Below are 26,788 nucleotides of genomic sequence, written 5' to 3' on the forward strand. Positions count from 1 at the left end.
CAGACGCCGCAGAAGGTCAAAACAACAAAGGGAGGGGGGAAAGGGGGGGGGTGGCAGGAAGAGGGCAGGCCACAAAACCCCCACCAAAGTCAGACAGCACACATGCCCTGGACATACCTGACCCTCAGGCCCTGGTCACTACGAGGGGGTGGGGGCGTGTCCAGCTAAGCCAGCGACCGCCACAACGGAAGTTCTTGACGACGCGAACCGGCAACACAACCAGACAGGTACGTCCCGTACCCACGCCTTAAGAGCGTGGGTACGAGTCGTACCACGCCCACACCTACGTCGCCCCAACAATGGCGGGACGGCTCGTACCCACGTGGCAAAGGCCTGGGTACGGCCCGCACAAGCATCACATAGCGTGGGGACCGATATGTACGGACACGTACCCCCACCACCGTATGCATGGAGCGTACCCACACCCCAACAGTGTAAGTACGACCCGTACCCTCACCCGCGGACGTATGGAGCGTAACCCCTACCCCAACAGTGTAAGTACGACCCGTACCCTCACCCGCGTACGTATGGAGCGTACCCCCACCCCAACAGTGTAAGTACGACCCGTACCCTCACCCACGGACGTATGGAGCGTAACCCCCACCCCAACAGTGTAAGTATGACCCGTACCCTCACCCGCGGACGTATGGAGCGTACCCCCCACCCCAACAGTGTAAGTACGACCCGTACCCCTACCCGCGTACGTATGGAGCGTACCTCCACCCAAACAGTGTAAGTACGACCCGTACCCTCACCCGCGGACGTATGGAGCGTACCCCCATCCCAACAGTGTAAGTACGACCCGTACCCTCACCCGCGGACGTATGGAGCGTACCCCCCACCCCAACAGTGTAAGTACGACCCGTACCCTCACCCGCGGACGTATGGAGCATACCCCCCACCCCAACAGTGTAAGTACGACCCGTACCCCCATGGAGCGAACCCACACTCGTGTATGGACTAAGCGTACATATTGTTAAATAGGAGGGGTGTGTGCCAATCACTCCCAGCAGTGCCCAGAGGCAGGAGGGGTGTGTGCCTATCACTCCCAGCAGTGCCCAGAGGCAGGAGGGGTGTGTGCAGAGTCCTCCCAGCAGTGCCCAGAGTCAGGAGGGGTGTGTGCCTATCACTCCCAGCAGTGCCCAGAGACAGGAGGGGTGTGTGCAGAGGCCTCACAGCAGTGCCCAGAGTCAGGAGGGATGTGTGCAGAGTCCTCCCAGCAGTGCCCAGAGACAGGAGGGGTGGGTGCAGAGGCCTCCCAGCAGTGCCCAGAGTCAGGAGGGGTGTGTGCAGAGTCCTCCCAGCAGTGCCCAGAGTCAGGGGGGGTGTGTGCCTATCACTCCCAGCGGTGCCCAGAGGCAGGAGGGGTGTGTGCAGAGTCCTCCCAGCAGTGCCCAGAGTCAGGAGGGGTGTGTGCCTATCACTCCCAGCAGTGCCCAGAGGCACGAGGGGTGTGTGCAGAGTCCTCCCAGCAGTGCCCAGAGACAGGAGGGGTGTGTGCAGAGTCCTCCCAGCAGTGCCCAGAGACAGGAGGGGTGGGTGCCTATCACTCCCAGCAGTGCCCAGAGTCAGGAGGGGTGTGTGCAGAGTCCTCCCAGCAGTGCCCAGAGACAGGAGGTGTGGGTGCAGAGGCCTCCCAGCAGTGCCCAGAGACAGGAGGGGTGGGTGCCTATCACTCCCAGCAGTGCCCAGAGACAGGAGGGGTGGGTGCAGAGGCCTCCCAGCAGTGCCCAGAGACAGGAGGGGTGGGTGCCTATCACTCCCAGCAGTGCCCAGAGACAGGAGGGGTGGGTGCCTATCACTCCCAGCAGTGCCCAGAGGCAGGAGGGGTGTGTGCAGAGTCCTCCCAGCAGTGCCCAGAGGCAGGAGGGGTGTGTGCAGAGTCCTCCCAGCAGTGCCCAGAGACAGGAGGGGTGGGTGCAGAGGCCTCCCAGCAGTGCCCAGAGTCAGGAGGGGTGTGTGCAGAGTCCTCCCAGCAGTGCCCAGAGTCAGGAGGGGTGTGTGCCTATCACTCCCAGCAGTGCCCAGAGGCAGGAGGGGTGTGTGCAGAGTCCTCCCAGCAGTGCCCAGAGTCAGGAGGGGTGTGTGCCTATCACTGCCAGCAGTGCCCAGAGGCAGGAGGGGTGTGTGCAGAGTCCTCCCAGCAGTGCCCAGAGACAGGAGGGGTGTGTGCAGAGTCATCCCAGCAGTGCCCAGAGACAGGAGGGGTGGGTGCCTATCACTCCCAGCAGTGCCCAGAGACAGGAGGGGTGGGTGCAGAGGCCTCCCAGCAGTGCCCAGAGACAGGATGGGTGGGTGCCTATCACTCCCAGCAGTGCCCAGAGACAGGAGGGGTGGGTGCCTATCACTCCCAGCAGTGCCCAGAGGCAGGAGGGGTGTGCGCAGAGTCCTCCCAGCAGTGCCCAGAGGCAGGAGGGGTGTGTGCAGAGTCCTCCCAGCAGTGCCCAGAGACAGGAGGGGTGTGTGCAGAGTCCTCCCAGCAGTGCCCAGATTCAGGAGGGGTGTGTGCCTATCACTCCCAGCAGTGCCCAGAGGCAGGAGGGGTGTGTGCAGAGTCCTCCCAGCAGTGCCCAGAGACAGGAGGGGTGTGTGCAGAGTCCTCCCAGCAGTGCCCAGAGTCAGGAGGGGTGTGTGCCTATCACTCCCAGCAGTGCCCAGAGGCAGGAGGGGTGTGTGCAGAGTCCTCCCAGCAGTGCCCAGAGTCAGGAGGGGTGTGTGCCTATCACTCCCAGCAGTGCCCAGAGACAGGAGGGGTGTGTGCAAAGGCCTCCCAGCAGTGCCCAGAGTCAGGAAGGGTGTGTGCAGAATCCTCCCAGCAGTGCCCAGAGACAGGAGGGGTGGGTGCAGAGGCCTCCCAGCAGTGCCCAGAGTCAGGAAGGTGTGTGCAGAGTCCTCCCAGCAGTGCCCAGAGTCAGGAGGGGTGTGTGCCTATCACTCCCAGCAGTGCCAAGAGGCAGGAGGGGTGTGTGCAGAGTCCTCCCAGCAGTGCCCAGAGTCAGGAGGGGTGCGTGCCTATCACTCCCAGCAGTGCCCAGAGGCAGGAGGGGTGTGTGCAGAGTCCTCCCAGCAGTGCCCAGAGACAGGAGGGGTGTGTGCAGAGTCCTCCCAGCAGTGCCCAGAGACAGGAGGGGTGGGTGCCTATCACTCCCAGCAGTGCCCAGAGTCAGGAGGGGTGTGTGCAGAGTCCTCCCAGCAGTGCCCAGAGACAGGAGGTGTGGGTGCAGAGGCCTCCCAGCGGTGCCCAGAGACAGGAGGGGTGGGTGCCTATCACTCCCAGCAGTGCCCAGAGACAGGAGGGGTGGGTGCAGAGGCCTCCCAGCAGTGCCCAGAGACAGGAGGGGTGGGTGCATATCACTCACAGCAGTGCCCAGAGACAGGAGGGGTGGGTGCCTATCACTCCCAGCAGTGCCCAGAGGCAGGAGGGGTGTGTGCAGAGTCCTCCCAGCAGTGCCCAGAGACAGGAGGGGTGTGTGCAGAGTCCTCCCAGCAGTGCCAAGAGACAGGAGGGGTGGGTGCCTATCACTCCCAGCAGTGCCCAGAGTCAGGAGGGGTGTGTGCAGAGTCCTCCCAGCAGTGCCCAGAGACAGGAGGTGTGGGTGCAGAGGCCTCCCAGCAGTGCCCAGAGACAGGAGGGGTGGGTGCCTATCACTCCCAGCAGTGCCCAGAGACAGGAGGGGTGGGTGCAGAGGCCTCCCAGCAGTGCCCAGAGACAGGAGGGGTGGGTGCATATCACTCCCAGCAGTGCCCAGAGACAGGAGGGGTGGGTGCCTATCACTCCCAGCAGTGCCCAGAGGCAGGAGGGGTGTGTGCAGAGTCCTCCCAGCAGTGCCCAGAGGCAGGAGGGGTGTGTGCAGAGTCCTCCCAGCAGTGCCCAGAGACAGGAGGGGTGGGTGCCGAGGCCTCCCAGCAGTGCCCAGAGTCAGGAGGGGTGTGTGCAGAGTCCTCCCAGCAGTGCCCAGAGTCAGGAGGGGTGTGTGCCTATCACTCCCAGCAGTGCCCAGAGGCAGGAGGGGTGTGTGCAGAGTCCTCCCAGCAGTGCCCAGAGTCAGGAGGGGTGTGTGCAGAGTCCTCCCAGCAGTGCCCAGAGACAGGAGGGGTGTGTGCCTATCACTCCCAGCAGTGCCCAGAGGCAGGAGGGGTGTGTGCAGAGTCCTCCCAGCAGTGCCCAGAGTCAGGAGGGGTGTGTGCCTATCACTCCCAGCAGTGCCCAGAGACAGGAGGGGTGTGTGCAGAGTCCTCCCAGCAGTGCCCAGGGTCAGGAGGGATGTGTGCCTATCACTCCCAGCAGTGCCCAGAGGCAGGAGGGGTGTGTGCAGAGTCCTCCCAGCAGTGCCCAGAGTCAGGAGGGGTGTGTGCCTATCACTCACAGCAGTGCCCAGAGACAGGAGGGGTGTGTGCAGAGGCCTCCCAGCAGTGCCCAGAGTCAGGAGGGGTGTGTGCAGAGTCCTCCCAGCAGTGCCCAGAGACAGGAGGGGTGGGTGCAGAGGCCTCCCAGCAGTGCCCAGAGTAAGGAGGGGTGTGTGCAGAGTCCTCCCAGCAGTGCCCAGAGTCAGGAGGGGTGTGTGCCTATCACTCCCAGCAGTGCCCAGAGGCAGGAGGGGTGTGTGCAGAGTCCTCCCAGCAGTGCCCGGAGTCAGGAGGGGTGTGTGCCTATCACTCCCAGCAGTGCCCAGAGGCAGGAGGGGTGTGTGCAGAGTCTTCCCAGCAGTGCCCAGAGACAGGAGGGGTGTGTGCAGAGTCCTCCCAGCAGTGCCCAAAGACAGGAGGGGTGGGTGCTTATCACTCCCAGCAGTGCCCAGAGTCAGGAGGGGTGTGTGCAGAGTCCTCCCAGCAGTGCCCAGAGACAGGAGGTGTGGGTGCAGAGGCCTCCCAGCAGTGTCCAGAGACAGGAGGGGTGGGTGCCTATCACTCCCAGCAGTGCCCAGAGACAGGAGGGGTGGGTGCAGAGGCCTCCCAGAAGTGCCCAGAGACAGGAGGGGTGGGCGCAGAGGCCTCCCAGCAGTGCCCAGATTCAGGAGGGGTGTGTGCAGAGTCCTCCCAGCAGTGCCCAGAGTCAGGAGGGGTGTGTGCCTATCACTCCCAGCAGTGCCCAGAGGCAGGAGGGGTGTGTGCAGAGTCCTCCCAGCAGTGCCCAGAGTCAGGAGGGGTGTGTGCAGAGTCCTCCCAGCAGTGCCCAGAGACAGGAGGGGTGTGTGCCTAACACTCACAGCAGTGCCCATGAAACGCAAAGGGTAGAGTAGCCACAGATACCATGCCCACAAATTTCAGTCAGGTGCACAAAGACCCTGCAGTACATGTACCACATGTGTGTGAGGCTGGGAGTATACGCATGCATAGCGCAGAAAAGTAAACATGTACACATGAAGTCATGTCAATAGTCCACATACACAAGTACAATGACTACCAAGAATGCCACGAATGATGCAGGTGGAGACATCGCTCAGCATGCATGTGCAAAGTAGAAGGAGTCCGTCACACACCCAGCTAATGTACACACAGCTCTGCGCTAAATATTGGGAACACCCTGCAGGGAAGATGTCAGGGTACACAGAGGAAGGAATACACCTTTGGACAATTTCACCATGCAGCAACTGCTTACATGAACACAGAAACATAGCTAACACCGTGTGATGGCACACAGATCCCAGGGTCCCCCCTATGACCAGCACACTACTACATTTCCCACACAACCAACACATGATCACCACCCAAAATCATGTAGCAGCCCCACCAACAGCAATATCAGAAAAGCAGTAGTGTTCAAAGGAAACAAAAATGGCTTTAATCAGCATGATCCAAAATTGTATGTTCGTAGAAAGTTCAATATTTACAAAGCCCATAGGGCAGTCCAGAAGTCACAGCTGGATGGGGGACACAGTGGGATGCGTGTCCCCTAGCTTGCCTGCACAGTTACATTTCGTCGTCTTCCACAGGGGTGAGGGCATCATGTGGGGGGGAAGAAACAGGCACCGCAGGGACAGGAGGGTGAAGGGAAGGCATCGTGGGTGCAGGGATGGAGGACTCCACCACAGGGGGTGGGGCAGGGCCAAAGGTGGAGGCCAGTAGCTCACTGCACACCTTAGCCAGGTCCGCCAGGGAATCCCCTGCACCCGAAGGAACCACAGGCCCCAAGGAGGGGGGGGGGTCAGAGGGATGGGTTGCAGCGCCACTGGGGGAGGGTGTAGACAGGGGGGGAATCAACCACCCTGACCGAGGACTTCCTTGACCGCTTGCGTGGTGGCGTCACTGTGGGGCTCAGGGACAGAGCGGCCATGAAGGAGTCTTTGGGGGAGATGTGGCCAGGAGAGCTGAGGGGAGGGGATTTGGAGGGAGTGGATTGGGTGGAATGCGGACTCCCACTCTGGCTGCGTGTCACATGTTTGCCCCCCGACCCAGTGGGTGTGCCTACTTCACCCTGTGTGTGCGTGTCAGGAGGTGTGCAGTGGACCTTCCCTGCTGGTGTGGTGCCTGTGTGTGTTGTGGTGGGTGCATGCTGACATTTGGGTGTACGTGGGACAGGCATGGGGGTGGGAAGTGTGGATGGGGCAAGGGTAGGGGGTGGGACGTAGCGCTGCAGGAGACCCACTGCTGCAGTCAGTGTCGAGTCTATCGACCTCAGCAAGCTGCGTTGGTCAGCCTGCGATGAATGAATGCCCTCCAAGTATGCCTCCATGTTGTGCAGCACTTGGCTGTGGCCATGGAGGACATTAAGGATCGCAGCCTGACCAACCTGCAACTGCCGCTGGATGTCCACAGACTCGGCATTGGCGGCAGCAGTGGAGACAGGGGCAGGAGGTGCGGTGCCTGGCAGGAAGGAGACATGTGGTGACCGGGCACGTTGGGAAGGGACACGAGCAAGTGGGAGGCGGCTGATGGCAATGGAGGGGGCGGGGCGAGGTGTAGTGCCGCTGTCAGCTGCTGGTGCAGCCGCCGCCCACTCGGAGAGATCATCCTCGGACCCGTCAGCTTCATACTCTGTTGTGCCAGTCGACAGGTCCCCGGCTTCACTCTCCTCCGCCTCAGTCCCACTTGATGTGCCAGCCCCGATGTCACCGCTGGCACTGGTGCTCGGTCCCTCTGCTCCGTCTGTGCCCATGTCTCCCTCTGTGTCCCCCGACGATGCTGTGGGCAGGGTGAAGAGACAGAAATTAATCATACACCTGTATACATATGTCACATGAGTCCAATCTACATAGGTCACAGTGCATAGCCTGAAACAAAAGAAGAGTTACATCTACAAAACAAGGTACATATGTAGGGCATGCAAGACACAGTTGTTTGACCCACCATGCCACCGAAAATCTATGGAGAGCATGACACAATAGCAAATGAGATGGAATGGAATTTTGACTGAGGAGCAAGGCCCTGGGGACAATCCAGCACTGCATCTGCACCACACAGCGTGGCAGGAAATAGGGATGAGCAGGGACCATATCCAGGAACAAGAGGCACATGCAGTATAGGTTATACTGAAAACATGCCCACCATGACTGGCCCACTGCACCTTGAGTGCATGTCCAGACAAACATCACACACTGGCCAGTCCTAGCAAGGAGATATCAGGTTGTGACATGAAGGCCATGCCCGCACCACCCACCCCCTACATGAGACTATTATTTGGAGACACAGGAAGCACTTACATCCCTTAGTCTGGGTGAAATACACATGGGATGCAACAAATCAAGGTTGCACACAAAATACCCAAGGTGCGCCTGTCCAAATATTCATGTACAAATGGGCATCATCAGATGATTGTAACAAGACACACAGGCAATGTCCACCGTGAGTATGAACAAGGAAAATCAGGTCAGTCTGTACAGTGGACACTTGTACTACATTTCACGTCAAAATACATTTGGCCAGGGGACAATGGTACAGAGCACAACCTATGCTGTAGACACAGAGATTGTCAACATATTCGGATTACACACATGATACCTAGGAAAATATGCCCCTGGGGACAGTAGTGGCCACACAACTCCATGCTCCTGAATGGGAATGACTGCAACACACGCTACCATCCCCGCACTATGCGTACCGCACACTCATGCACATCATGTCACAGGCCACCACATAGGACATGCGTGCTGTAAGGCCTCACACTTGAGAGACTAACTCCCATATCTGGACTCAGCATTAGTGCCAACTGACATGGAACCCACAAGACCAGAACTGGACAGGGCACAGGCAAGGTCCCAAAACCTGTTACACACCACCCCCACACATGATGCTGCAGGCATTGTACACGTGGAGAAGGTGCCAGGCTACATAAACTTGTGACGGAGTGATTTCACACAGACCAGGGAACACATTGCAAGGAGGGGAAGGGAGGCAGGAGAGCACTGCAATACTGTGGGTAACAGGATCTGCACAGCACCATTAAACCCTGGCAGTGCATCCATGGAACAATGCACTTACAAATGCTGGTGAAACACAACAAACACACATGTACCTACCCCCTTCCTGCTGCTGCATCTCCTGTAAGCGCCTGTCCAAGTCTGGAAAGACCACCGCCAGCACACGCTTGTGGATGTGGGAGAGACGGCGGCGCCCGCGGTTCTTATGGCTCTCAGGTGAGTCCCCCAGCAGGACCCGTGCGATCCTCCGCATCCAGCACCGGATATCCTGCCAGGGTTTCCTCACCTGGGACAGGCGCCGCTTCCGACCATCCGCACTCCTCACGGCACTGACGGCGGTCAGCCAGATCTGCTCCTTGGCAGAGGCGCCTACCTGTGAGGATGAACAAGTGACACTACATCAATACACCTGCAACATGTCACAGAGACACATATGAGAACAAATTAGCTGGTTACAACAAGGCATGTCATGCAGCCAACGCATTGCACCTTTGCCATAGGGACATACTCCTCTGGGGAAGGGCAAAAGCAGTACGTGCCAGTGAAAGTACACAGGTGGAATGAGGGCAAAGACACAATCAATTACCAAGGCTCACACTGTGCATCACACCCACCCCTCCTGCCTCTGGGCACTGCTGGGAGTGATAGGCACCCACCTCTCCTGTCTCTGGGCACTGCTGGGAGTGATAGGCACCCACCCCTCCTGACTCTGGGCACTGCTGGGAGGCCTCTGCACACACCCCTCCTGTCTCTGGGCACTGCTGGGAGGACTCTGCACACACCCCTCCTGACTCTGGGCACTGCTGGGAGGACTCTGCACACACCCCTCCTGTCTCTGGGCACTGCTGGGAGTGATAGGCACCCACCCCTCCTGTCTCTGGGCACTGCTGGGAGTGATAGGCACCCACCCCTCCTTCTCTGGGCACTGCTGGGAGTGATAGGCACCCACCCCTCCTGACTCTGGGCACTGCTGGGAGGCCTCTGCACCCACCCCTCCTGACTCTGGGCACTGCTGGGAGGACTCTGCACACACCCCTCCTGTCTCTGGGCACTGCTGGGAGTGATAGGCACCCACCCCTCCTGTCTCTGGGCACTGCTGGGAGTGATAGGCACCCACCCCTCCTGACTCTGGGCACTGCTGGGAGGCCTCTGCACCCACCCCTCCTGACTCTGGGCACTACTGGGAGGACTCTGCACACACCCCTCCTGTCTCGGGGCACTGCTGGGAGTGATAGGCACCCACCCCTCCTGTCTCTGGGCACTGCTGGGAGTGATAGGCACCCACCCCTCCTGACTCTGGGCACTGCTGGGAGGCCTCTGCACCCACCCCTCCTGACTCTGGGCACTGCTGGGAGGACTCTGCACACACCCCTCCTGTCTCTGGGCACTGCTGGGAGTGATAGGCACCCACCCCTCCTGTCTCTGGGCACTGCTGGGAGTGATAGGCACCCACCCCTCCTGACTCTGGGCACTGCTGGGAGGCCTCTGCACACACCCCTCCTGTCTCTGGGCACTGCTGGGAGTGATAGGCACCCACCCCTCCTGTCTCTGGGCACTGCTGGGAGGCCTCTGCACACACCCCTCCTGTCTCTGAGCACTGCTGGGAGTGATAGGCACCCACCCCTCCTGACTCTGGGCACTGCTGGGAGGCCTCTGCACCCACCCCTCCTGACTCTGGGCACTGCTGGGAGGACTCTGCACACACCCCTCCTGTCTCTGGGCACTGCTGGGAGTGATAGGCACCCACCCCTCCTGTCTCTGGGCACTGCTGGGAGACATCAAGCATTCCCCCCCCCTGGGACCCCCCCTACAGTACATAGCATGTGTGTCACACCTGGACACAATGGCAGAAGTCACAGTCACAAAAAAAGGGACACAGTCTGTGCTAGTAGCTCTGCACTCACCTGATACCCTGGTCGCCCATACAGCAGGGGGTACTGTGGGAGGATCACATCCAGCAATGCCAGGTTCTCCTCCAGGGTAAATGGCTGTGACCTCTCCACAGACCTTGACATGGTTCCAGGGAATCAGGAGCAGCAGCAGTGTGGTAGAATCGAAATATGTGCAGGCAAGTGCTCCCTCATGGGACCTGGCTGCCTTATATCTGCCTTGCTGGCCTATTTCATGCACAGGAGTACAGAGTGATTGGTCACTCACATTTGCATCCTATGTTTCCTCCAATCCCTTCAAACCTAGCACAGTCAGTGGGTTCTTATTGTGTTTTTTTCTTCAGCATGATGTCAACCCCACAAACACATTGCAACAAAGTAGATTCATTCCAACTGACTTCTGCTGTACACCTTCCAGAACAAATTCAAACTTAAAACTTGGTCTCCATGACAACCAGCATGCATGTAGGCCTTAATACTTGTCCCTCATGTGTCCCCTATGTAAAATTGAGCTTCACCCACAGGTACGGTGCGTTCCGGGCCCCTAGGGCACCCCAAATGCATAGCAACGGCCCGTACACGCGTGCGTACGTTCACTATCACCATGGGTGTCCTCGCGTATGCGTACTCGTACTGGTACGGCCCGTACACACGCCTGTACGTTCACTATCACTACGAGTACGCATACGCGAGGACACCCATAGTGATAGTGAACGTACAGGCGTGTGTACGGTCCGTACCACTATGGGTGTTCTCGCGTATGCGTACTCGTAGTGATAGTGAACGTACAGGCATGTGTACGGGCCGTACCAGTACGAGTACGCATACGCGAGGACACCCATGGTGATAGTGAACGTACAGGCATGTGTACGGGCCGTACCACTATGGGTGTTCTCGCGTATGCGTACTCGTAGTGATAGTGAACGTACAGGCGTGTGTACGGTCCGTACCAGTACGAGTACGCATACGCGAGGACACCCATGGTGATAGGGAACGTACAGGCGTGTGTACGGGCCGTACCAGTACGAGTACGCATACACGAGGACACCCATGGTGATAGTGAACGTACAGGCGAGTGTACGGTCCGTACCACTATGGGTGTTCTCGCGTATGCGTACTCGTAGTGATAGTGAACGTACACACGCGTGTACGGGCCGTACCACTATGGGTGTTCTTGCGTATGCGTACTTACTCACCGTACACATGCCTGTACGCTCACCATCACTATGGGTACACATACGGCAGCACTCCCATAGTGATATGGGAACGTACACAGGCCCTCTTAGTAGCAGTACGGCGGTTTTCACACATCACAGTGGTGACAGGCAGCACACAGGAAGGAATAGGGTGGACATACTTGTCCATGGATGGACATCAAGGCATTGTCTGGGCAGTACTACATATGTGGGGCACAGGTGTGACAGGCTGTGATGTGGCACATTACTCCTGAGTCGAGAAGGCACCAGATATATGATGAGATGTGTACAGATGTAATGTGTGACGGTGCAATGTGTGCCAGGCATGCCCTTGACTCCTTTGACATGTGTGCATGTCGTACTGCACACTTGGGATGAGCGACACTGGCATGGCATGGACACCAACACACGGAAGTGTCCCCTGATGCCCGGTACAGGGGTTACCACACCTGACTTGTCACTACCCACGGTGCACGATGTGACTATGTCATGTATGTGTGGGGGTTTCCCATTAGGTTGATGTTGGAGCACCCTCAAAAGCTGCAGCTGTTGCAGCAACCAACATGTGTCTGTGTGTAGATTGACATTGCACACTGTTCCGCACACCATGCCACATGCGGTATCGGATGTGAGGTGCGTATGTATGCATGGGACACGGAGTAGCGTAACAAGGACATGTCTGCATCCTCTCTATGAATGTGTGGTGAGTCATGACATGTGCACCTTCATGGCAAGGTGTGTGGGCTGTCCTAGTGTAATGTCATGTGACCTGTGGCTCTAGTGTTCCGCTACCAGTCTCTGCAATCGACATCCTACTTCTGCTGATGTGTGGGTGTATGTCACTCCTGTCTTGCGTCTGGCTGTTCACTTGCACTGGGACACAGCTAATCCCATGCCATGGCATGTGGAGGTTCTCAATCTCCGTGTGTAGCTGGGTCTTGGTAGGAGTGTCACCTGCCAGCCATACGTGTCCAGGGCATGTGGCACATACCTGACTCCGTATGTAGCATATGTGTATAGACAGATTAACATGTGCTCAGTACAAATTAATTGTTGTTGTGGTGCACTCACTCTTCCTTGTCACTTCCAAATTACTGCAGAGCGCCGCCTCTTCCCCGACCAATTCCGGACTTGGCTGCCATGTGGGAGAATGACTGTATCCGGTGCTACCGCTTCCCCCAACGGTTGATTCTGGATTTGACGGCGAGACTGGCACCACACCTGCAACCGCTGCACAGGTATCCTACGGCACTGACACCCAAGCTGAAGGTAATGGCAGCCCTACATTTTCTAGCCACGGGTACCTTTCAAAATACCATAGCTCATGTTGGTGGCATGTCCCAGAGCATGTTCTGCCGTGTGCTGCATGATTTCTTAGAGGCCATGTTGATTCACCTGGATGACTTCATACATTTTCCTACCCCAGAAATGTTGACTGGGGTCAAGCATGGATTCTATGCCCTGGGAGGGATGCCCCATGTCATTGGGTCCATAGATGGGACACATGTTGCTTTGGTACCACCACAGGCACAGGAGGTAGGGTACCGGAATCGCAAGCACTACCACTCCATCAATGCCCTTGTGGTGTGTCTGTCCAACATGGTGATTTCACATGTCTGTGCTCGTTTTCCAGGATCAGCACACGATGCCTACATCATGAGGCGTAGCAGGGTGCCTGAAATGATGCCGCAGCTGCGCAACGAACGAGCATGTGTTGTTGGTGGGTACAGTCTGTCTGTCCTGTATTTTGCGTAGACTTCCAGCACGACCGCTTCTCCTGTTCTAACGATGTCCATGTGCTTCCCATGTAGGGGACGCTGGCTATCCCAACATGCCATGGCTGATCACACCTCTCCGCAACCCATTCACGCCGGCCCAGCTCCGCTACAACACCGCCCATGGCCGGAGAAGGCGAGTGATAGAGAGGACGTTTGGCCTGCTGAAGAGCCGATTCAGGTGCCTACACAAGACCGGCGGCACACTCCCATATGCCCCGGCGAAGGTCTGCAAAATCTTCATGGTCTGCTGCATGCTGCACAACATGGCAGTTGAGAAAGCTGTGCCACTCATCCTGGATCAAGATGACGAGGGCCATCCACCCGTGGAGGACGAAGGGCTTGGCAATGGGGCTAGTGATGTGGAGGATGTGGAGCCGCAAGAGGACATCCGGACTCGGCTCATACGCGACTTCTTTGCTTAGTGGTGAGTACCAGTGTCTGAGTGTGCACGCATTGGTCCCCGTGTGGCATGTGTTGTGATGTGTGTCTCCACCTGCATGTATGGCACGTGAGTCAGAGGTGTGTGTGGGTGTGTCACTGGAGTGATGGTGCCAGTGATGGTTGTATTTCCCCAGTCATAATTGTGACCTAGCATGTTGTCATCCATACATGTGTCGAGTAAATGCACATGCAAGTGGCTGTGCTTTTTGTGGCTGACTTCTTGTGTGTCTCTCTTCCCCAGGTACTTGCGCATGCCGTCTGCTGCTTGCATTGTTGTGGCACTGCTATTCCTCATGGACACGTCATCGTGTGCTGACTCAGCGTTACAGGCACGGACACGTTTGGAAGTCTCCTTAGGGTAAGGGATGCATCAGGGGTGTATTGGGTGTGGCAGTTGTTCACGATGTATGCACACTGCCCCTGTCGATGTTTGGTTCCTCTGCAGACATGTTGCATCACCATGGTACACATGACATGCAGCTGGGTACACCTGAATAGATGGTCAGACTTGTTGACAGTCATCAGTGATGGGATAGTGGATTGTGATGATGGCATCAATGTGTGTAACACTGCCCTCGGACACATACGGTTTGCATTGGCTTGACATGCTGTGGGACTTCCACATCAGTGGATCAATGGTGTATGGCAGGCTCTCCGTGAGCAGCTGTGGGTGTTTAGCTGTTAGGCGACACTTGTGTGCCACTTCCATGGCTATCACGCATTTGTGCTGCAGAAGGGGGGTGCCAGTGTTGGACCCAAATGTCACTCCACATGAAGTGTTCATGTGTACTTCAAGTTGCCTCTGCAATCCCGAAAACATGACTAATAAAGGTTTCCCTATGCCTCCAAGGTGCCTCTTCTCAGTCAATGCTGGTGTGTTGCCACGGTGCATCCAGCATGTCTGGCATGGTTTTCCCTGATAGTGGCTATGTGTCTATGTGTCGAGTAGCAAGATGCAAGCTGTGTGTGTGGGATGAGACTGTGTATTGTGCATGATGTCCATGACTGTGTGGGTATTGTGACATGTGCCATCCCCATGCATCCAACGTTGGCCAGGCCCCCATTATCTGCATCCACCGGACTCAAGTTTGCAGGACATGGTTTTGCCACCTGTCTACACATACCTGGGTGCCCCCCAGGACCCTGGACATGACCCCTGACCTCTGCGCATGACTGTTGCTGTACTAAATATGTCTGTCGGCACTGTTGTGCGGCCACCCCCTCAGCTGGTTGGGCCCATCACGGGTGTGTATGGTGCTCCATGTCTGTCTTGCCTAATACACTGCGACCCGTGTGTCCTGTGCCAGACTCAGGCCCCAGGGTGTGGATGGTTGAAGTCAAAAGAGAACTCAGGCATGTTTAGACTTTACAAGACACATGTAAGGTAATAATGCAACCAGCAGGCATCTTCTCTTCATGGTGTGACTTTTTATTTTAGTGGGGGGGGTATGACATGAGAGGCTTTCCGGGTGTTTTGAATCCAAAGTTCAGTAGGGGAGTTGGTGTCCTTGCCATTTGAAATCCTCAGAGTCCATGCCACAGTCTTTGTCAACATTGGTCAGACAGTGACCAGCAAGGCCATGTGGCAGAGAATGTCTTTTGATGCTGTGCTGCTGTTGCTCCAGTGGGCCAGGTGCCAGGCCAGGTGTCCTGGGAGATGGTGCTGTAGCGCCGACCCTCACGGTCTTTTCCGTGGACGACCCACCCTCCTGCGGGGACCCTCAGAAGCAGGCCGTGACGATGTTTGGGATGCTCCATCGGATGTTTCCTCCTCCTCCTCCTGATCCCTCCCTGTGAGTGGTGATGTTCTACGCCTTCTGGCACAGGGAGGGTTGCCCATGTTGTCGGCCATCCGACGGAGTGTAGTGTGAATTCCGTGTACACCGTCACGAGCTCAGCCTGTCCGTCCTCCATCCTCCGTTGGTGTTGCAGTAGACAGGCATGTAGCTCCGCATGTTGCTGGGCCTGCTGGGTCTTGATCCCCTCGAGGACGGACACAACCTGGGCCATGCCCGTGGTGTCCTGCCGGTATGTGTCCAGGATGTTTCGGACATGGGAATATACCGGATCCCCAGCCAACTGGTCAGGCTGGTGCCTCCGCCGTCCTCCACTCCCACCACCCCTGCCCACTTGCACCTGGCCTGCCCTTGTGGGCACATCGGGTCTCCGGGACCCCTGAGGGGTGGCATTGGCGTTGTCGCCTGCCTCCTCCTGGGTGCCCGGGACACCGTGTCCCTCCTGGCCAGCCTGGCTGCTTTGTGGTGGTGGGGCAGGGATCCTGGGTGTCTCCTGGGATGTGGCAGGAGTGGGGGTGGTGGTTGGCCCCGTTGTACCTGACGCAGGTGCTGCAGGTCGTTGGACACCAGAGGGGCCAGGTTGGTCGGGGTCGTCCACAGAGTGGTGAGAGTCGTCGCTGCCGGTGGGATCGGCCTCCCGCAGAGCCGGGTCCTGTGAGTCTTCCCCCCCAGTGTTGGGGGGTGAACCACGAGGTTGACCTGTGTGTGAGAGAGACAATGTTAATTTATGGTCCATGCAACATCCATGTTTCATCAGTTTCAAAGTTGGAACATTTCCTCTGGGAATTTGGATCTGTCTTGCATTCCACTCACAGTGCACTTGTGCATGGGTGTGTCCCTTGGGCACAGCTTTGGCGCCTTTAACTATGTGTGGCACAGTCTTACTTGCTGTGTCAAGTGTGACTGCAGTCAGCAGTGGAGTGGGCAGGTGTGGCGAGCCGTGCATTGGCGCCTTCCGTGTTGCACTGTACGTGGGCCCATGAAGTTGTTCCACACACTTATATGATGCAGGTAGCTGTCGTTGTGCTCGTGCACAGGTTGTGACATGGCCCTGTGTTTTGCCATGGGGGAGAGGGGGGGTGCTGGCACTGGCCACCCTTGTCTACATGCACGCAGTCCACCTGCTGACGAGCAGACATTCCCACACACCACATGTCTTATTTGCTCTCCCTGTGTCTCCCTCCCTCTCTGTCCCCCTCTCCCTCCCTCTGTGTGTCAGCCTCCTCCCTCTGTCCGTCTTCCTGTGTCTCCCTCCCTCTCTGTCCCCCTCTCCCTCCCTCTCTGTCCCCCTCTCCCTCCCTCTGTGTGTCAGCCTCCTCCCTCTGTCCGTCTTCCTGTGTCTCCCTCCCTCTCTGTCCCCCTCTCCCTCCCTCTCTGTCCCCCTCTCCCTCCCTCTGTGTGTCAGCCTCCTCCCTCTGTCCATCTTCCTGTGTCTCCCTCCCTCTCTGTCCCCCTCTCCCTCCCTCTGTGTGTCAGCCTCCTCCCTCTGTCCGTCTTCATGTGTCTCCCTCCCTCTCTGTCCCACTCTCCCTCCCTCTCTGTCCCCCTCTCCCTCCCTCTGTGTGTCAGCCTCCTCTCTCTGTCCGTCTCCCTGGGTCTCCCTCCCTCTCTGTCCCCCTCTCCCTCCCTCTCTGTCCCCCTCTCCCTCCCTCTGTGTGTCAGCCTCCTCCCTCTGTCTGTCTCCCTGTGTCTCCCTCCCTCTCTGTCCCCCTCTCCCTCCCTCTCTGTCCCCCTCTCCCTCCGTCTGTGTGTCACCCTCTGTCTCCTCAGCCCAGCTTCCTGGGCACACACTGTTAGCAGATCTTTGAATGGCCCTTGGCTTGTTGATGTGAGTTTGTTTCTGATCTCAGGCACCCATTGGGTGTAGTGTGTGTCTCTGCGCTGCTGCTGTGGTGGTGTGTGCTGCCACTCTTTCTCAGTGTTGGCGGTTCATTAGCTGCTGTCATGTGCAAAACAGTGCCTTCACCCCCATGTGTTAATGCAAGGCGTCCGCCATTTGCTGGCGAGTCTTTCCTGTGTGGGGACACACTGTTTGCCTGGCTGTGACCTAGGCCATATGGGCAGAGGGCATTGTTGTCTGCTTCTGAGTTGCACTATGTGATTTTTGGGGCCCACCCTCCCGCCATCCGGGTTACCGTGTCATGTGTTGGTGTCTTCTGTGGCCTGTGACTTGACATTGTCCAGCTGGGTGCATGGGGCATGGTGGCGCCAGTGGCATGTGCGTGTTCATGGAGTGTGGTTGAGTCATGCGATAGGTTGGGGTGGTTGCGTGCCTGTTTGTGAGTTTGGTTGTGGATGACGTTCCCCCCATGTGAGGTGCGTTGTTTGTGTACTCACCCGGGTCTCGGAGTCCTCCTAATCTTTTGACTGCCTCCACCAGCAGTATGGCCATCACCCTCTCCTCCCAGGGATGGTAGTGTACGGGTCTGCGGGACGGCCCTCCTCCAGTGACGTTGGCCTGGTTGTGTTCATCCGTCATCTTGGCTCGGACCCTCCTCCGCAGATCGTACCACCTGGCTTGGCATTCCTGCTTGTTCCTTCTGGTGTCCGCAACAGCATTCACAGCATCGACGATGGTCTGCCACATGGCTGTTTTTTCTGAAATGCTGGTCTGTCTGACCAATGTTCCAAAGAGGTGTGGCTCGACTCTGAGGATTTCATCGACAAGGACCTCCAACTCTCGGTTACTGAACTTTGGATTCTTGTTAGTGGACATGGTGAGGGGTGTGGGTGTGGATGGTGGGGGGGGTGTGGATGGTTGTGGGTGTGTGGGTGTGGTTGTGCAGGTGTGTGTGTGAATGTGATGAGGGGGTGTTTGTGAAGGTGGTTGTGTGAAGGTGTGCAAGTGTAAGGTGTGGTAAAGCTTCTAGTTTGGTGCTGTAGGTTGTCTGTGGGGTCTGGCAGCAGTGAGTCTGTTGCAAAGGCTCATGGTTTGTGTGTGTGGGCCCTTTTTATTGGTCCATTGGTGGGTGTGGCTGTGTTTGAAGTTTGGGTGGGTGTGTTATAAGGAGTGGTGGTGTTTGGGGCCTCTGTTTGTTTTTGGCAGTTGCAGGTCAGTGAATGTGTTGTTTTAGTGGTTGTTGGACATGTTTAGTGGCTTTGTGCCATTCGAATGGTGTATTCTTGTGTTGTTTTGTTTTGCCCTGGTTGTGTACGTGCGTTTTTAGCGTGTGTACGAGGTGTACATGGGCCATTTTGTTGTACAGTGCTGTCCTTGTGTGTGGCTTGGTATGACTCGTACATGCGGTTGTGATGTTGGGGCCTGGGGTGCGCTCCGTACTTAGGAGGTCGTGGTGGGGGTACGACTCTGACGTACACGGGTGTACATACATGGGTGGGGGTACGACTCTAATGTACACGGGTGCACATACACGGGTGGGGGTACGACACGTACAGGGGTGTACATACACGGGTGGGGGTATGACACGTACAGGGGTGTACATACACGGGGGTACGACACGTACAGGGGTGTACATACACGGGGGTACAACACGTACAGGGGTGTACATACACGGAGAGGTACGACACGTACACGGGTGTACATACACGGGGGGTAGGACACGTACACGGGGGTACATACACGGGGGGGTACGACACGTACACGGGTGTACATACACGGGGGGTACGACATGTACACGGGTGTACATACAGGGGGGGTACGACACGTACACCGGTGTACATACACGGGGGGTACGACACATACACGGGTGTACATACATGGGGGTAGGACACGTACACGGGGGTACATACACGGGGGTACAACACGTACACGGGTGTACATACACGGGGGTACGACACGTACATGGGTATACATACACGGGTGGGGGTGTACATACACGGGGGGTACGTCTCGAACGTACGGGAGCTGTGGGGAGTGTTGGGCGCGTATGCGGGCACATGTCTCCATGGTTGCTATGGGAGTTCGGTGCGGACAGTGTTTTTTCCATACGGTTGTAACATCGGACACACGGGATGGATCGTGATTCCGCGGTCGGACTTCACTTTTCACATTTGTACGGTAAATCATCGGAGGACGTGTCGGACACATTTTCCGACCCGAGGACGTGTGGGGAATAATTCCCAATGCGATTCGTATGGTCTTTTTCCCATGCGAATCGTAATTGGCAGTTTGTACGGCACTTGTACGATTCGTACGGTAAAAAGACCGGATACGAGTCGTACGGGGAAAATTTTTACCGGATCGTGATCGGCACCATTATGTATTAGCCATATAAATTCTAACATAATTTGTGTAAAACACGAATAAGATGACAATATTACATTCCAATTCTATCACCTCTGTCCTGCTCTTTAAACATACCTGTTCTTTGCTGCAACCCCTTTCTTGCCCAAAAGCTCTTTCTCAAGATGATTTTCTCCAGTCTCCCCTATGGTACAATCGTCTTATCACTGTCAATAAAAGACCTCTTTATTGGAAGGCGTGGAGACTGAGGGGTATAACTTGGGTTCAAGATTTGTTTGATGGTGTGACTCCTTGTTCTTTCCCTCAATTTCAGGTTATTTTTCATTGCCCTCGTACCTTTTGGTATAAATACTCAATTCGTACGGAAGCTTTTCTGGGTGTTTTTTATTCACTTCCGGGAGCTAATACCACCGCTACAGATGATTCTCTCCTCAAGTTACTTACTCTCTTCCCAAAAGCTGCTCTGATTTATAAATGTTTCTCTGCCCCAAATCCTGAAAGTGCTAAAACTAATTTGGAACTTGCTAGGGAGCTGATTTGGGATGTGTTTGGAGCGCAGGTTTCTGGGAAAAGATCTGAACGAGATCATTAAAGATCTCTAGGTCTGAATCTACTACTCAAACCGTGTTCTTTTTATACCACAGATTATGTTACACACCGGTTTCTGTTGCCACTTTTTCTCACACAAATAACTTGTTGTTATGTTATGTTATGTTATGTTATGTTAGAAAGTTTATAAAGCGCTTGATTGCCTAATGGGCGTCTTGGCGCTAGCTGAATTGATTGCTATAAAAGTGCAACCCTTAAATACAAGATCAGCAGGACCTAAAGAGCCAAGTTTTCAGAGACTTCCTAAAGCTCAGCACATTTGGCATTGATTTAGGAGTAAGAGGAAGTTTGTTCCAGGCTTTGGAGGCTCCCGCCAGGAAGCCCCTGCCACCCAGAGAAGCAAGCCTAAATCTGGAAACCCGTATTAGCTTGGCTGAAATGGATCTCAGTGTCCCGGAAGGCAGGTACCACCAGAAACTGTTAATGAGGAACTCAGGTCCTTGATTGTGCAAAGGCTTATACACAATACAGAGGGACTTAAAGAACACTCTGTGTTGAATAGAAGCCAGTGTAGCTTCTTAATTGAACTAGCCACAGAGTGAGATCTGGGAATTTTAAATAAAATACTAGCTGCCGCATTCTGAAGGGTTTGTAATTTATTTAGCACCTGATGGTGAGCCGTTAGGTACAAGACAATTGCGTAGTCAATTCTTGACATGACTAATGAGGTGATTACAGTTTTCTGCAGGTCGCTGGGAATAAATGGAAGAATCGTTTTTTATTAATCTCAAGGTGTAGAAAGCAGCAGATGCGATAGCTTTGGTCTGATCCATCAACGAGAGTGAATCATTAATGATTTTGCCCAGGCTTTTTACTCTCCTGGCAGGCGCAGGGAACCTAACTCTGTAGGCCACCATTCCGGAGACCGGAAAGAGGGCAGCAGCACAAAAATGAGCACCTCCGTCTTACCAGAATTCAATTTCAGACAGTTCTTGGCCATCCACAAACTGACAGCCTGCATACAGTTGCGGAAGTTAGAACCATCTGCTACTGCTCTGTTCTCTAGAGACACGACAATCTGCATGTTGTCAGTATAAGATGTAAGAGTGAAACCGAAGGATCTGACAAGGTCTGCTAGCAGTGTCACATAAATGTTAAAAAAGTGTGGGACTGATGGCTGACCCCTGAAGAATTCCACAAGGCAGCGAGAATTCCCTGGAAGAGAACTCTCCTAACCATACTGTCTGAATCCGTCCTTTAAGAAAGGAGTCCAGCAGCTTCCAAGCCTCAGACGACACTCGTATCCTGCTCAACCAATCCATCATCAGCCCGTGGTTTACCATATCAAAGGCTGCGGCCAGGTCGAGCAGGATCAGCGCCACTCTTCCACCATTGTCGAGTGAGCGCCTGATTTCCTCAGTGGCCCTTATAAGGGCAGATTTCAGTGATGTGCCAAGCCCTGAAACTCTACTGGGTGAAATCCAGCAGGTTGTTATCCTGTCCAATGTATAACTTTTTCTCTTTAGTTTATCAGAATCTTTGGGATTAACTCGCTGAAAACATGGTTTATTTGACCTCATGTTAGCTTTAGCCTTTCAGCAATTTACATCAAATTGGAAATGTGCCTCTAAAATTTCAATTAAAGCTTGGTGGAATAATGTTTGTCATTATCATAGATTAGATGCAGCATTTGCTTCTTCATGTAAACAGAGATTTATTTTGGCTACCCCTAACTTCTTATTTGAATAAGGTTGCAAAACGACTGAAACTTTGTAATTGCTTTGAAAATGTTAAACCCCCATGAACTGTTATTTCTGTGTTCTCTTTTCATTAGCTCTTGTCATAATATTTATCTTCTAGGTATTTCAACAATTTAACTTACTATATAGTATTGTGTAATATTATTCGACCCTCAGTTGTATGATGCATAATTTATTTTATTTTCCTTTCCTTCCCTTCTCATAACTTCTGTTAAAGCTTTCTCCTCACCTGTGTTGTTACTATTCTCATCAATTAGTATTTCAGATGTAATGATTGTCTTTTATGCTTGGCATTTTTTGTTACTAATAAAGCTTATTAAACAAAAATACTTTTGGGTGTTATCCGCGACTTTACATGCAAATTCGAAGTTACACATTTACTTGCTATAGGCCTATATGAAAAAGTGCAAAGAAGCAAGGCATCCTTACCTGAAACGCTAAATAAATGTGAGAAATACTTCTATAACCAAACTTGTGTTTATGTAACACTTCCAACTGCCCTTCTGCCATATCTAAGTGCTGCAAATAACATGGATACCACTATACAACATTACATTTCCCCACTTTACCAATAAAAGGGATGAGTGGGCCTTGCTGAGAATCAATCTCATGACCTGCAGAACACCAGTAGTTTTAGCTATCAGCCTTGACTCCCAGAGCCATCTTCTTGGTTCATAATAAGTAGTTATGTGCAGCGTCCTTTGATCTTGGAGAACACCAACAGAACACTCAGGATTTGATTTATAAAACTTTATTTGAGAATGAGATAAAAAGCAAGCTGAATATCAGATCATTGAGAAACACATCAATTTCTCCCAAAGCAGAGACTTCTGATGTGAAATAACTCTTGTTTAGAGATTGATGGGAGTTCAGAAGAATAGTGCACAATGTGCATAAAGTGGTTTTGTTTCCATTTAGCCCTCTTTGTAGGCAAAAATGTTATGACGAAATCAGTGTCCTTCAAATATAAGCAGAAAAACATTTGGAAAAAAAAGTATTTTCGCATCATTGCCAGTTAATTTTAAATTCGCAATAATAATACCATTACTACTGCCTGTGCACAAATTACCAGATCCATGGTATTACTGTGAAAACCTGACATTCTCTAGATCATGGGTACTCACAAACTTTCTGTCGGGGCCAAAATTACAGTGTGGTTTGTGGCCGAGGGCTGCACCACAAGGGGTGGGGTCAGTGGGGAGAAGGGTCACTCGGAGGGGGCAGGGCTAGAGTAAAAAAAACAAATCATACCCATTTCAAAACATTAGACAATGAGACAATGATATATTTCAGAAGCAGATGTAACTACAAAGAGCACATTTTGATAATACATTTTTATTAGCAGACAATAACAATCTTAAGAGGCATTGCATAGCTTCATACACACTTTGACCCCAGTTCCATCAGTCTTTCTCTCTCTCTCTCTCTGTCAGTCAGTCTCTCTCTCTCTCTCTCTCAGTCAGTCAGTTTCTCTCTCTCTCTCAGTCAGTCAGTCTCTCTCTCTCAGTCAGTCTCTCTCAGTCAGTCAGTCTCTGTCAGTCTCAGTCAGTCAGTCTTTGTCAGTCTCAGTCAGTCAGCCTGTCAGTCTCCCCCTCTCAGTGTCTCTCTCTCTCAGTCAGTCAGTTTCTCTCTCTCTCTCAGCCAGTCAGTCTCTATCTCTCTCTCAGTCAGTCTCTCTCAGTCAGTCAGTCTCTGTCAGTCTCAGTCAGTCAGTTTTTGTCAGTCTCAGTCAGTCAGCCTGTCAGTCTCCCCCTCTCAGTGTCTCTTTCTCTCAGTCAGTCAGCCTCTCCCAGTCAGTCAGTCTCTTTGTCAGTCAGTGCCTCTGTCAGTCAGTCTCTCTCTCAATCAGTCAGTCTCTCTCTCAGTCAGCCAGTCCCTCTCTGTCAGTCTCTCTCCTAGTCAGTCTCTCAGTCAGTCAGTCTCTAAGTCAGTCTCTCAGTCAGTCAGTCTCTCTCTCTCTTAGTCCATCAGTATCTCCCAATCAGTCTCTCTGTCAGTCAGTATCTCAGTCAGGCAGTCTCTCAGTCAGTCAGTCAGTCTCGCTCTGTCTGTCAGTCAGTCAGTCTCTCTCTCAGTCAGTCACTCGCTCTCTCTCAGTCAGTCAGTCTCTTTCTGTCAGTCTCTCTCTTAGTCAGTCAGTCTCTCTCTCTGTCTCTCTCTCTCTCAGTCAGTCTCTCTCTCTCAGTCAGTCTCTCTCTCAGTCAGTCAGTCTCTCTGTTTCAGTCTCTCTGTCAGTCTCTCTCTCAGTCAGTCTCTCAGGCAATCTCTCTCTCCACTCTTTTTCCACTCTCTCTACTCTATCTTTCTCTCTCCACTCTCTCTCTCTCCACTCTCTCTCTCCCCTCTCTCTCACTCTCTCTCTCCACTCTGTCCACTCTCTCTCTCTGCTCTCTTCCCCCCACTCTCTCTCTCTCCACTCTCTCTCTCCACTCTCTCTCTCCACTCTCTCTCTCTCTCTTTCGCTCTATCTCTGAGGGGGTCAAGGGTACATTACCTGCAAGGTCCGCGGGCAGCCAAGGGAGGCCTGCTGGGCAGCTGGTGGCCCGCGGGCCGTACTATGAGTACCACGGCTCTAGATGATAGACTCTGAAAACACATTTGTGGCTTCTAGTTTTCTTCACTTAACTGGGGAATCAGTATTTTAAATGCTCTTTAGAAAAGCAGAATCAGAACACAGGGGCCTGCATTTCTCATTAGGGATTCATAAGTGCTCCAAGATCCAACTTGTATTGTCTTTTGAAAAACAAATTACCAAGAATTTGGATCAGCTGGGCCACTGGCAATGGGAGATGATGGTGCTCGCTCAGGGGCCGCAGACAGGTTTATTAGGGCTGCACACATTAACTCAGTAAGGAAGAGAAATGCTGCGTCTGGAAATGAGGCAGGGAGATGCTGGTGCAGACTAATTCTATCCACCGGAATGGCTATGTGATCACCCTGCAGTGAACTGGAAAGCCTTCTCATACAAGACTTATCCCACTCCACACAATTCTAAAGTGCAGGTGTCTGCAATTCTTTTGCGTGAAGTTCTGCAAAGTATTCTTAATTTTTTTTAGTTCATTTTCCCAAATTTCTTACCAAAAATCCAGTGGCGTACACTTATGGCACAACAACGGCAGACACAAATGACAGCGCCTCATGCAGATTTCCTTTCTGTCAGGGCCCGGTGCACTTCACTTCCAATATCAGTCGTTGTATGATACCCCTGCCAAACAGAAGCAAATATGAAATAATAATCTGGAATTGTGCACCCCAAAAAACATAGAAGTTCACAATATTGTATCTTTGTCAACAACCTCTTTCTTTATTCACTTTCCAATTATATCATAAAATCAAACAAGAAAGCATACAGCCCTTTCTTCTTGTTTTACCTCTTTTTTGTGCTGTTTGTTTCTCCTTCGTAATCTCTGCAGCTCTTTTACGAAAGTTGCTTCCTCCAGAGGGGTCCGCTGCCATGTGACTGGAGGCTGTACTGCTAGCGGATACATTGGAACTATTACTAGCTGATTTTAGTTCCTCACTCTCTTCCCTCACTCTGTTCCTGTCTTCATTCATGTTGACATTGTTGTATTTTTCTGCAAATGTATAAATGCGTCCTTTCCTATAATCATGGTCATCTCTTAATTTTTTTTTCATGTTCTTATCTTTAAGATGTTGATGGTGATTATCTATAACTTTACTAAAGATCTCATAATTTGTCTCAATTAGATCCTTACAATTCATTGCATCAATCTTTTTCTCAAGACATTCTATTTTGGACTGCAATTTGGCCACCTCAATATTAGAATGTTTAATCAATTTGCACATCATCGTGTAGGACGTGCCCTCCAAATGACTTTTCTACTCCCACAACAGGTCTTCATTACGGTCTTCAAATGTGGAAAATATTAAAATACATAGACTCCGCAGTGTTTTCATATTGTCCACATATTGTTTAAGAGTGACGCCATCCCACCAGCCGGCCAGTTCTGGTTTTCTTGTTTTGTTCAAGTTTTAGGAACTTGGTGGCAGATTTACAAGAAAGTGATGCATCTGTAGAGATGCGTCACTTTCCCTGCTCCAAAATGCAAAACCCTTGCATCACCATGGATGCACCGTATTTACAAAACAGCGCACCATGGCATAAGGATTGACAGATGCGTCAGAAATTCTGACGTATCTGTTGACGGAAAAGTCATGCATTGCTGGAGTCGTGTCGCAAGCACGACGCAACTCCAGCAATGCTCAGGGGCGCCCTATGCCTAACATGCTGCGTCACTCCTTACGCCTGCTTCAAGCAGGCACAGGGTTTTGACGCAGCATGGACGTAAAAGTGACTGAGTGAAATCTTGTAGATCTCACTGCGTCACTTTTAACAGGCTTCCTGCAATGGAACGCCCACCCTGCATACATTAAACCTGACGCAGGTTTAATGTGATGCAGGGCTTCACAACATGACTCATCTCCCTAGATGCGTCATGTTGTAAATGGGCCGCAACTTTTACGCTGCCGCTGCATCACAAAAGTAACGCAACGACAGAGCAAAAGTGACGCAAGGGGCTTGTAAATCTGCCCCTTGGAGCTTAATTAATTATTGCGTTGATCCTTTGTCAACAATGGGGATGATGTAAAACCTTTTCCAAACAAATCCTGTGCCAACTCTTCTCTCTTGTCGTTAACTTTGGGCATTCTTGTTTTCTTGATATCACTGTATACTTTATTACAAATGGGAAGTGTGCAATGTTAAAAAACGTTCCTATACAGAAAAGCAGAACAAAGGTGGACACCAATAACTTAACCTCACACACAGTTTCTTTCTGTGAGGGCCTAGTGCACTTC

This window comes from Triturus cristatus, chromosome 4_1 (assembly GCF_964204655.1).
Source record: "Triturus cristatus chromosome 4_1, aTriCri1.1, whole genome shotgun sequence".
Lineage (NCBI taxonomy): Eukaryota > Metazoa > Chordata > Amphibia > Caudata > Salamandridae > Triturus > Triturus cristatus.